Here is a 12,233-nt window from a genome sequence, read left to right as displayed (position 1 = left end):
TCACCGTCGCCTTGCCAGAAGCCGAGGGCCAGACCTACAGCAAGGGGTGAGTAGCGTTCAACATCACAGGCTCCCAACAATCCTTCATCAGCTTCCTTAAGGGTAGAGGTGGTTAGCCAAGTCAAACTTAAGACCTATCGTATTTATCTGAGCTACGTCCCGGCGTGACTCGATCCCGTACCTTACCCGACGTCACGCTACATGGTGGAGATAGCCGGCTCCACTCCGAGGATTTCCATAAAATTTTAATTTTTTTTACGTCACTCAAAACCCCATAATTTAAAATCCCCGCCGCACACAGCAGCAACCCTAGAAATTCTTCTTTTTCGATAATACACTTCGTATTATAAACCCCCCACTTGTAAATTTTCTCTTCCGCTCACTATCTTTCATTTCTTGTGAATAAGTGCATAAAAATTCCCCCTCCCTAAATTCGCATGAACGAATCCCAAATTATTCTTCACGAAGAACTAGACCGTTCTCTTGACCAGATTCTCTCCTTAGCCTCCGCTATTAATTCCCCCGCTCCTTCCCCCCGAATAACCAGATGCAAGGCTCAACATCCCGATTATGCCCAGTTTCTAGGTGGTCTAGAAACACCCAAACGAAAAAAGAAACACCCAGAACCCCAAACCAGTACACCTAAAACTAACACCCCTACCACCATCAATCCTACCCCTACCATTAATCCATCCCCTTCAAGAATGTCAGTAAATATACCCCATGGCTTATACCCCGCCCCCTTCACAGGAAAAAACCCTCAAGAAGTTGAGCAGTTTTTTGAAAAGTTCGATAGTATTGCGGGCGCTTTGGCGTGGGAGGAAAATAAAAAACGCGAAATGTTGCCATTGTTCCTCGCAGACATAGCGATCAAATTTTTGAATGATCTCAAGAAGCAGCCCAACTTCAACACCCTCACCTTTCCGCAAATCAAAAAGAATTAATTTCACTATTTAAAGGCAGTCACTTAGTCAGCATGCCTATCCAAATTTTATTAGAGACAAAGCAGGAAATTAACCAGCCCATTCATGATTATGTAATTCGTAAGAAAAATCTCGTCCTTCAATTCTTCCCGCAAGCGACGAACCCTCAAATCCTTTCCTATGTTGTGTCGGGACTTCGATCTAAACACATCGCTGCGATAGGAGACAAAGAGTTCACCGACACAAGTTCTCTTATTGCACATCTGCAGAATCAAGAAAGGCAAGACATGCTGATTCAAGCTAGACGCAATGAGGAACAAAGTGAAGCGATGAAACTGATAGATGCCGCTAAGTACATGCACTCCATTTACGCAACAGCCTCCCCTCAGTTTCCCAGCTGTACGCAACCACAGGTCAACAACACGCATCCTTTCCCCACACCTCAACCTGCTTCGTCATTCGTGACGTATTCCCCCCCTACCCCCCACCCGCAGATCTCTCAAGCTCCATACAACTTTCTTCCGCAGCAATCTTATCAAGCAACACCAGCTCTCCCGACCAACTCGTGGCAGGTCCAAACCACGCCCACAGTCCCTCCTTCCCTCCCTTCCAGTCAAGCTCCACACACGCAGTCCACTAGTTCTACCAGCGCTGCCGTTTCACAGTCTTGTAACGCAATTCTGACATCTGGCGGTTCAACAGCGAATCAACTAGATTCAGTCACAAATCAATTGCAAACCTTGACATTAGAAAATAAAGTTGAAGCGTTGTGTCACACTGTACAGAACCTGGCGGACCAAATACAATCAAATAACAGTAATCAATTTCAGACCCGGCCTCCTTTTTATTGCCAGGGGAATGGCAATCGCACAGGTTCTACTCGCGGCATGAGACGTAATTTCAGATCTCGAGGTGGAAATAATAATTCAGTCGGGGGGCGACACAGTTTTCGCAATGCCAGATTTGTTTCCGTTCAAATCACTTTACCAGGGACTGTTTTTATAACCCAAACAATGAAAACAAGGGCGATTTAAACTGAAAAACCTTGTGAATCGATGGGACAGATCCACACGCAAGACAAAATTTGACACAGTTCCTATCCTTGAAAAAGCAATCTATTCTTCATTCAAGCTCATGTAAATAATAACCCCCTAGAAATTATGATTGACAACGCAAGCCAGATTAGTATTTGTTCTCAGCATTTAATTCCACCCAATGCAAAGAAAATTAAAATGCACAGCATTATTAAATGCGTCACTGGCAACAGACTTCCTATCTCAGAAATTATAATACTCCCCCTTCACATAGGAAGATATAGGTACTCCCACCCTTTTAGAGTTGTGCAATCCAAAGAATTACCTCCTCTCCTTGGCAATGACTTCTTGAAGACACAAAATTGTGACATTTCACTTAGTACTAACCTGTTAACTCTTAGACGCTTAGGCCATATTCCGAACTATAACCTTCCCACAAAATCACACACCTACACCTTACATCCCTGATGTAATTTTTTCTAAACTACACCCTACTAGCAACCAACACAGTTTAGTAACAATCCCAGAAAAAGTAACCCTAAAACCTAGAACCCGAACATATGTTCCAGTTTCCATCACTCCCCCCCTCCCCCACAATATCCTACTCACACCCTCTCAGGAAACACTCCTTACATACAATATCCTCATACCCCATGCTCTCCTTAACATTTCTTCCCCTCTATTACTAATTCATAACCTCTCCGAAAAACCAGTCACTCTCAAATCCAACACCCCACTTGGCCAAGCAACCCCCTGTGACATAATAGTAGACATGACAGACGCATCCAACACTGATATGACTACCACTACATACGCATGCACAGAAGACAATACAGAAAACACAAGACTGAAGGAAAGTCAGCAAAAATTTGACCCATCTTGCATCAGTATTAACCCTGACTTATCAAAGGCAGACAAACAAAAAATCATACAATTAGTATTTGATTATGCTGATGTTTTAGCTTAGAAAGGCGACAAACTCACCACAACCCCAATTTATGAGTATGACATTGACATTGGAGACAATCAACCTCCTTATATGAGACAATACCCCATCCCTTTGAATCTTAGAGAGCAAATGAAAATTGAGCTGAACAAGCTCTTACAAGATGGCATCATTCGCAGGTCACAAGGTAGTCCATTCCGACACCCAGTTCTCTTAGTGCGCAAGCGAGACAATTCGTTCCGCGTGGTGTCTGACCTTCGGGCGCTGAATAAAATTATTCAGCCCTCTTCTCTCCCCACACCTAACATTGATAACATTTTAGCAGACATGGCAGGCAAGAAATATTACACAACTCTCGACCTTAAGTCGGCATTTTTTCAGGTAAAATTAACAGAAAGGTCAAAGAAAATGACCTCATTTGCAATTAGTAATTGTGGAAATTACGAGTATGAAGTATTGCCAATGGGATTGAAGACAAGTAGTCAGGTCATGAACAATGTAATGTCTATGGCTCTATCTGGCATAGATAGTTCCGAGATATCTGCATATACGGATGACATAATTTGCTACACAAACTCAGTTGACGCAATGCTACAAGTTTTACATAAAGTCTTTGCTAAATTACGTGCAGCCAATTTGAAACTAGGGCCAAATAAATGTAAATTTTGCTTTGAAGAAATTCCAGTCTTAGGCCATCGTGTGTCGCAAAAGGGATTTCAAATTTCTGATCACATCCTGCGTGCAATCAAAGAATTCCCTCCACCTAAATCTAAGAAGAATTTGAAATCCTTCCTAGGCATATGCAATTTAATCAGACGCTATGTACAAGGGTTTGCGGAACCCGCAGAATGTTTGTTCAAATTACTCAAAAGAAAGTAAACTTTCATTGGCACGAAGAGCATCAGAAAAGCTTTGAGGCATTAAAAGACAAAATTATTTCTGCACCCATTCTTAGACCTTATGACCCAAAGCAAACTTCATGCGTATACAGGGCGAACCTACTCATACGGCAGAATAACATTAAGTCCTGTTGCTTTATACAAAAATTGAAAATATATTACGTATATGTTTCGAAGAAATTAAACTGAATTATCACAAAGTTGAAAGAAATCTTCAATTAACTTATTCTCACGCATGGTGACATGTTAGCATGTCTACAGGGCGAACCTACCCATGCGTCAGAATAACAGTAAGTTCTGAGTCGAAATTTAACATTATTTTGTGAAGATTTTATTTAAAATTTCAGAAAACTTCAAAATAAAGTTGAAATGAACTTATTCTTTCGTATGGTGACATGTTAGCATGTCCACAGGGCGAACCTACCCATACGACAGAATAACTATGTCTCTAAGCTAATTTGGGAACGAAGACTGAGTTCTTGAACACTCCCATAAAGGGAGCTGAGTATTTAAGATGTTAATCCATCGGAGTCGGTGATGAAAATGCCCCAGAATTAGGTTCCGAAGCTGTATTTATATCCTTGCATGTCAAGCAGAGCGCCTCCCGTGACACAAAAGATAAACATAGCTACAGCTGTGATATGCAGAACTAATTTGTGTATAATGGCAATATTCTAAAGATTAAACAGTATGTTCCATAAGGTTCATTTTTCTATGTCTAAAACAACAGTTATGATCCTTAAAGTTTCTATAATATTCTCTACCATAAAGTTGTCACATTCTTAAAAACTTCTTCCAAGAGTTCGACTTCAAAATCCACCATATCCCATCACCATAGAATGATCTTGCTGATGCATTATCGAGGAATCCTTTAGATCCAACTCCTTCCTTGCCCAACGACACAGCACAAGACACTTCCCTTGACACAGACGAGGAGGACATACTAAATCAAGTCTTCATGTTACAATCCGATGACTTTGACATAGGTACGGCACAAAGAGAGGACCCATACTTACAAGCATTAATCAAAATTCATGAAAACCACCCAGATGCTGATCACAAATTAGAGAAAACAGCCTACTCATTTGTTCTTGACAATGGAATCCTTTATAGGAACACTAAATTTTCACCAGGCTATAGAAGACAGTTATGTATTCCCCAAAAACTAAGAAAAGAAGTGTTTCAATTAATTCACAGTAACAAAATGATGGCCGCACATCAAGGTGCTGCTATAACATACTCCCATCTCTCTTTACGCTACTATTGGCCTAATCTAAAGAAATATGTGTACGCTGCAGTACGCAAATGCACTGAATGTCAAGTAGCAAAAAGAGCTCACGGAGCCGTACAGCATACACTGCAAACGAGCCCACCCGCTACTCATCCCTTTAGCCAAATACATATTGACGTGTGTGAACCACTGACTTCAACCTCTGACACAGGACACAAATATTTTCTATCCGTTGTTGACAATTGTACCAGATTTGCCATAACTACAACCATCCCCAACCATGATGCCAACTCAATAGCTAACGCCCTTGTCTCGCATGTTTTTCTCATTTTTGGTCTTCCAGAGACGATTATGCTTGACAGGAGCTCCCCGAACTGTAGCAAATTAATACAGGAATTATCCAAAATTACTGGTGTCACATTAAAATTTATTAATACTGCTGCCCACTTCAGAAATGGTGTAGTCGAATCATCTTTTCACTACTTGAAATCCATCATGAAAACTTATGTGGTACAAAAACAAGGTAAATGGCATGAACTTTTGGCTAGCGCGACCCATACCCACAATGTAAGTATACATCTTGGTATGAACAACTCCCCCTATTTTTTGCTATTTGGACAACACCGTAGATTAATTGCAGATGCTGTTCTCCCTACTAATCCCAACACCACTATCCACTCTAATGAACAGAGAATAGAACAACTCCAAGCCGCTCGAGAACTAGCACACCAACATTTAGCAAAGCGATTTGAGCAGCAAAAACAATGTGCCGACAAAAAGACACAACAAACGACCTACTCCCCTGGACAATTAGTGTATATTTTGGACACTACCCCTCATCCCCACGTACCCAAGGCATTTTCCTCCTCCTACAAATTTCAAGGGAAAATAATTTCACAAAACGACTCCAATTCCTATTTGGTGGAATACACCGATGGTCGTGGCAAACTGAAAACCGATGCTATCACGATTCACCGTTTGAAAACAAGGCACCTCGACTCGGACGAGTCTGTCACTTAAATATTCAATTTTTCCATTTTTCACCGTTGCACAGTCCATTCACACTTTATAAATATTCTTTTCGCACCCACATGTCAATATAATAGTTGTATTTTCGCATTTTTTTTCGCAACGCGATCTTTTTCACAAGGGACATTTTTCACTCAGTCGCACACAAGAACGAGCACATGTAAAAACGGAAGTTCCGCCATTTTGATTCACGTAGTATCCTCTTCTTCCTGTTCCCTCTTCCTCAACACTGTACACATAAAAGAGTGGGGAATTAACTTTTAAAGCAAGTTCGAAGACTAAAATAAACTTTAATATTCCGCAAAGTAATAATAATAAAGAAGTAGAAAGTAAAAACGGCGAATCAGGAACGTAGTCTCTCAACTGACTACTGGTTGAGTACGTGAATTTTCCACTCGCTAGAGACAACGCGATTTTTTTCTGTCTGCAGCAAGCATATTGTAAAAAAAAAAAAACTCGCACAAGTATCTGCGCATGCGCGACCTGACCTACCCGTAGACGAATCTCGCACAGCTGACGATGTAGCAATCGCCTTGGCTCGAGCAAATACATCGCGGAGCGCAAAACGTAAACAAATGGTAATAAAATACAAACAAATAAAAATGCAGAAGTTTATATTATAAACTATTCAGTCTCGAGAATCTCTTGCATTACAGCTTGTTATTCCTTCTCTTTTCTAATTTATCATTAGTGCTCTTTTACCTTTTTATTTGAGTAGCTAACTCGGAAAACATTTTTTTTCTCATCACAAATCTCATGCTTAATACATGATATTTTTTTTAATGCAAACTCAGTTTCAAAATTGTATCTTTGTCCCTTTCGAGGTTCACTACCAACAATGGCAGTATTGTTACTAGTTTCCCTTTTTTCCCTCATTTTTTCGGTCACCACGGCGACTGAACATGTGAAAATCATCTCGGGAATTTATCTGAAAGAACTACCAGGAACCATCCCTTATCATTATACCATCCCCATCTACTATAATGTGAAATTGCAAATGCCTAAACCCCAACACTTCCCATCAACACTACATAATGCCATGTGCAACAAAGGTGAAGAAGATTCCAACCAATGTAAACTTGCGGTCCAACTCCAAAATTTTCATTCACACCTTTTTTCACACCTTTCCCTCTTCACACGACCCACTCCCAACACTTCCGTAGTTAGACAAAAGCGTGCACTCCTTGGCTTTATAAGTAGCATTGCTAACTATTACTGTGATTTTGCCACTACTAAGCAACTAGAACCCTTATTCCAAAATGCTCATGAAGTAAAACAAACGATATCTAACATTAAATTACAACTGCAAGCTAACCATATTTTTTATCAAAATTTAACTGGTGAAATTCACTCTTTCCAACATCAGATTGAGGATGTTTTTACTGAATATGCTAACCACTCTGATAGTTTGGCTAGGAATCAGGAAGCATTAATTAATAAACTCAAAAATTTAACAATCAAAGATGCACATCAAGCACAGGCATATCTCATCGAATTTATGACCCTAACCTTGCAGCTTAGCCAAATTTTCACCCTTTTTGAATATGAGAATACCATTAACAATTGTAAACATCATTTTCTCTCTGAACATGTTGTATCTAAAACAACAATGTACCGAGACTTGAAAAAGATTCAAAAAAATATTCTTCCTACTGGATTTGATATAGCAATTCCTCTCACACTTATTGGCATGTATTATCAGATACCACTGTCCCAATGCAGAATTTCTGCTGATGCTGTCAATATTGAGTTAAGTGCCTATCACTTCCACTCAGAAGAAATATAAACTTTATTTAGCAATCCCTGTCCGTTTCGTATCAAAATTTAACATGCGTAGTGTCGCATAATCCATCGTATATCGCCATCGATGATTCTCATAATGTTGTCACTATTAGTGGTACAGATCTTGAAAATTGTCAGGTCCATACACAGAAATTGTGCCTTCTGCCTTCTCAGACAGGAAGACACGATGGGCTCAATTTCTGTTTTCAAATTGATTCAAGCAACAACCGTGGCTGATTCAATGAATGTGTGTACCTACACATGTCACGAATCCCACCTCACCGATGTGGTCAAATTAGATTTAAATGTATATGCAATCATTAATCCTCCTCCTACCATCACCTTTTTTTACGCTAATGGCTCCACTTTACATTATAATCTTACCACTTTTCCTGAACCCGGTGCAGTATTGTTACACGTGGCTTGCCGTACAGATGTACTTATCACCCCCGATATCAAAATTCATGCTATCCTTCCTTGTGGTTTCGATCATTCAACAATCCACCGAACAATTCATATCCTTCCTGCTGCCTGGACAAACAATCCCAATTTTCTACTCGACACCCATTATAAAATTTCCCCCCTTGTGAATGTAACGGCTCTTTATCATACACAATGGACATTTCATATCCCACACCTTAACCTCTCCCAATATAAAGTTCTTGACATCCCTCCCATAACTCCACTTTACAGAAATGCGGATTTTCCTATCATTATAATTTTTGTCTGGCTCACATGTTTCACTCTAGGTGTCATATACCAATTTAAACTTCTCTACATTCCCCTTTTCTTATGTTTTACTTCTAAGGCTCTGATAGAAGTTAAGAAAAAGATAAAAGATTGTAGAAAAGATACTGTGAACAAGTCGAGTTGGAGAGAGATTGTCTTTTGTCTTTGTTGAATGTCTTTCATGTAGTTTTTATAACATGAAGTTATAAGTAAAATAAATGTTGTTTTGTTCGTTAACGTTTTGCCTAATTTAAAGATCATTACAATTGGCGACGAGGATATAGATGGAACGAAGGTAACAAGAATAATGTGTATAAGAAGATTAGTCTTATTATGAATAAGAAGCTATGAATAATGGAGGTTAGTAATCATGTACAGTTTTTTGAACAGTTCGATGTGGAACGTGGCAATATTCAAACATACATTGAAAGATTTGACCAATTCTGTTTGGCAAATAATATTGCAGCAGATAAAAGAGTTTGTACATTAATTTCCGTAGCTGGCGGAAGAGTGTACGATATACTAAATGATTTAGTAGCACCAGCAAAAGTGCCACACAAGACATATGAAGAATTATGTACTTTGTTACTAACTCATTTTAAGCCTAAAAGAAATGTCATAGCTGAAAGGTATAAGTTTCATTTGTTGAGACAAGAGGAAGGGCAAACGTTATCTGAATTTGTAATATGTTTGAAGCATCAAGCATCTAATTGTTCATTTGGTACGTTTCTTAATGAAATGATGAGAGACCAATTAGTTTTTGGCATACGTAGTGAAGTAACAAGAAAGAAATTATTAGCTGAACCAGAGCTTGATTTTGAAAAAGCTGTATCTTTATCATCAACCATGGAAATGGTAGAGCAAGATGTGAGGTTGTTCTATCAAAAAGATAAGACTGTATTCAGTAATGTACATCATGTACAAAAAGATGAAACAGTCAGCAAAGTAAGAGAGGTGCTTTTAAATGTTCAAGGTGTAATAATGTACACGAAAAGTACAAATGTCCGGCTTGGAATGTACATTGTTTTAAATGTGGATTAAAAGGTCATTTTCAGCAGTGCTGTAAGAATAAAAATAGCAATGTTATTAGGAACGAAGCTTCAACTAAGGTGAGCCATGATGTTGATACATCTATGAAGCCTTTGTTGTTAAATGGCGTACATGTGGAAGTTAAACAACCTGTGTACGGTAATAAGAAAAGTAGGTTAGACTTAATGAGTCTTAATGAGAATTCAAGTGAACCTTCACATGAGAATAAAGTACATAAGAATCAATTATATGTACAAAAATCGGATGTTGAAATGAGTAGCTCTGGAAGTGAAACTGATAATTGTTTAGTTAGGTTGATGTGCAATGGCAAACAGGTCCAATTCGAAGTGGATACGGGTACAGCAGTATCTGTTTGGGATGAGGAATTCCATACAACGAATTTTAGGAACATTCCAGTTATAAAGAGTGTTCTCACTTTACGGAATGCAGATGGGAGACCACTACCAATAGTAGGGAGAGTTATGCTGGATGTGCAGTTAGAAAATCGAGGATTAAAAGTGCCCTTGTACATTTCCCGAAATAAATTGAAAACACCTATTTTAGGAAGGACCTGGTTGGATAAATTATGGCCAGAATGGAAATCTTGGTTTCAGTTAACGATTTCTAGGGACAGTTGTTTGTTAACAGTATCTAAGCAACCAATTTTTATTAATCAGAAAGTTGAATACTTAATAAATAAGTACAAAGAAGTTTTTTCTGGAAATATTTGTGAGCCTATTAAGCAATTTAAAGCTACAATATCAATCAAGGAGGGAGCAGTTCCAATATTCAAGAAAGCATACGAAGTTCCATACATTTTACAACTGAAAGTAAAGGCTGAATTGGATAATTTAGTTCAATTGGGAGTTTTGTCACCTATTCAGTATTCTGATTGGGTTACACCTTTAGTGGTAGTAAAGAAAAATAATGGTGATCTACGGTTGTGATCTGATTTTAAGGTAACCGTCAATAAAGTGGTAGAAAAAGTAACTTATCCTTTGCCACGAGTGGATGATTTACTTAATTCTTTAGTGAATGCAGACACGTATGTAGTATTGGACCTGACTAAAGCATATCTTCAACTATTACTCGACGAGAGTGCTAAAAAGTTGTTGGTTCTCAATACTAAATGGGGATTGTTCACTTATAACAGGTTACCAATGGGTTTAAGCTGCAGTGCACAGATTTTCCAAAGAACAATGGATCAAGTACTGTTAGATTATACATTTGCCAAATGCTACCTGGATGATTTAATTATAACAGGCCGTGGAGAAGAAGAATGTTTCAAGAACACAAAACTAATTTTGGATAGATTGACATATTACAATATAAAAGTTAATCTCGATAAATGTCAGTTCTTCAAAAAAGAGGTAGACTATTTAGGTTAGAGGATATCTAGTAATGGTTTTCAACCTTTAATCAAGAATAAGACAGCAATATTGAATTGTCCAGAGCCAACAAACGTTAAAGAATTGAAGTCATATTTAGGAATGATTTCATTTTATCATAGGAGCATGCCAAAGTTCGCTATGAAGATAACACATCTTTATGAATTGCTAAAGAAAGGAGCAGTGTGGTCGTGGACAGATCGACATAAAGCGGAATTTCTTGAATCCAAAGAAGCATTGCGAAAAGCTGAGATATTAACTCCATACAATCCAGATCAAGATATTGTATTGATTGTAGATGGAAGTGGTGTAGGAGTTGGGGCTCAGTTGTGTAATAAGATTGAGGGTGAATTGAAAACAATTGCCTGCACTTCGGCGACACTAGCGCCTTCAGAGAGAAATTACAGCCAATTTGAAAGGGAAGCGTTAGCTTTAGTGACTGGCATAAAGAAATTTCATAAATATCTTTATGGAAAACATTTCATAGTTTATAGTGATTCTTTACCTGTAAAAAATATTTTTGGCGAGGCAGCAGCAATTCCATCGTTAGCATGTTCACGTTTGCAAAGATGGGCCTTGTTATTATCACAATACTCATACACAATTGTTTACACAAAACGTGTAGATGTAGCAGATTTTTTATCTAGATTGCCAATAGAGGAAGACACAGGGGATGCTGAGGAATCTTTAAATTATATTGACACCTTTGAAATTGAACCTCTATTGTTAGATAACATAGTAAAGAAGACGAAAGAAGATGACATTTTACAAAAAGTTGTACAATGGGTTGATGTTGGGTGGCCTAATTCACTTCCAAAAGAGTTTCAAAATACTGTGATCTTACATTATTATAGAAGGAAGAATGAAATAACCATGAACAAATAATGCCTTATGTGGGGAAGACGTATAATAATTCCTAAAGAATGCAGGGAAACAGTGTTGAAGCTGTTACATGCAGAACATGTAGGTACACCTAAAATGAAGACGATGGCTAGAGAATTCTACTGGTGGCCTTTAATAGACGAGGAACTTGAAAGGTTGGGAAATAAATGTGTAGAATGCAATAGTTTTCAAAGAAGTACTTCCAAAAACAAATATGTCGGATGGAAACAAACAGATATTCCTTTTGAAAGAATACATGTTGATTTTTTTGGATACGGAGGAAGGAAATTTTTGCTATTCATTGATAGTTGCTCTAGATGGACAGAAATATGGCAGGTGCGATCGACAAATGGAGAAGAAA

This window comes from Lepisma saccharinum, chromosome 4 (assembly GCF_977018435.1).
Source record: "Lepisma saccharinum chromosome 4, izLepSacc3.1, whole genome shotgun sequence".
Lineage (NCBI taxonomy): Eukaryota > Metazoa > Arthropoda > Insecta > Zygentoma > Lepismatidae > Lepisma > Lepisma saccharinum.
This window is presented reverse-complemented; position numbering follows the sequence as displayed.